Consider the following 1,534-nt stretch of genomic DNA (forward strand, 5'->3'; position numbering starts at 1 on the left):
GTATAATTTTTTGTATATAATACAATTAAACTATATATATATAAAAACTATATATATAAAAACTATATATAGTTTTTCGTATATATTTTTCTTCTTCTCGCGTTGAGAATTGAAAAACATCTTCTTCCTTTTTTCTTCCCCTCCCTCCTCTAAAGAGCTATTCCAAATTTTTCAAACTATACTACAATCGAACTATAATTTTCCAATATATAAAAAAATATAAAAAATATATAAAAAAAATATAAAAATATAAAAGTATATAAAAGTATACATTTTATTTTTGCTTCGTTTTTACAAAGGAAGGAAATTACGAAAAACGAGATTCGTCGAGAGGAGGAAAGGCTCTCCCTTCTTTTCTTCGAAGTCGAGTGGTCTGCGTTCCATGGAAAGGAATGGAAAGTTGGAGCGAAAAGTTGACAACCGGTTAGGTTGAGCGTATTTGAACGGTAAAATTACGTTCGATTGGGCGATTCCCTCGGGACGAGGACACGCACTTCCTTCCTTCCTTCCTTCCTTCCTTCCTCGAGGAGAAGCCGCGAACGTATAAAAGAGCACGATGAACGAATTCGAAACTTGTCGGATACCAACTCGATGCTAATTTATTTCGACCGATCTCGCTTTCCACCGAAGCCGAACAAACGATCCCCCTCCTTTCTCGAACGAACTGCCAAGATCGCGATCGTAAATCGGTCAACGGGCGTCCCGATCCCCTCCTCCTTCCGCCGTTTCTTCCTTCTACGAGGCTTGTATATCTCCTCGTCGATCGACAATTTCTCCACCCTTCCATTCCTTTCATTCTTTTATCCCCCCCTCATCCGGATCTTCCAAAGTTTTAATTTTCGAGTCACTATTTTATTACCAGGAAGGAATATTTACGTGATTATTCCATGGAATATTTATTTATTCTCGTTTAAAAATCGTACGATTTTTTTTCGATCGATGACAATTCTCGAATGGTGGCAAGAGAACATCCGTGTATGACGAAATTACGTTTCCCTCTCTCTTTCTCTCTGCAAGGATTCTCGGCGATTTCTTAAATTAAAACGAGAATCTGTCCTCGGTGAAACCGAGTATCGGTCTTCGAAGCGACAAAAAACCGTCCCGTCCGGAGATTGGTTGGCTACATTAGCATTTATAACCAATTTTCGAGGCCGAGAATCGTGGGACCACGCCACGTTGGTCGGCTCCGCTCTTCGTCAGAGGACTCGTGGAGAGGAGGAAGAGAAGGGGAGGGGAGTGGTTCGGCCTCCGCGAAAGGGGAGGGAGTAAGGAGAAAAAGGAGAGAGAGAGAGAGAGAGAGGGAGAGCGAAATGCAATTTCTATCTATCCATCCCGCTGGCGGGTTGGTACCAACCACCTGTGCTCGTCTCAGCGACTTTTAAATTCGTACCATTGTCGGTTCTATTTGCTGAAAAATGTTTATTCAATTCCGTTTACCGTCACTGCAAGATATTTACCCGCTCGCTTTTGCCCCAATACCACCACGACCGATGGGAATTGGACGAGGCCGAGACGCTGAGAGAGAGAGAGAGAG

The sequence above is a fragment of the Apis dorsata genome, unplaced genomic scaffold, assembly GCF_000469605.1.
Source record: "Apis dorsata unplaced genomic scaffold, Apis dorsata 1.3 scaffold_198, whole genome shotgun sequence".
Lineage (NCBI taxonomy): Eukaryota > Metazoa > Arthropoda > Insecta > Hymenoptera > Apidae > Apis > Apis dorsata.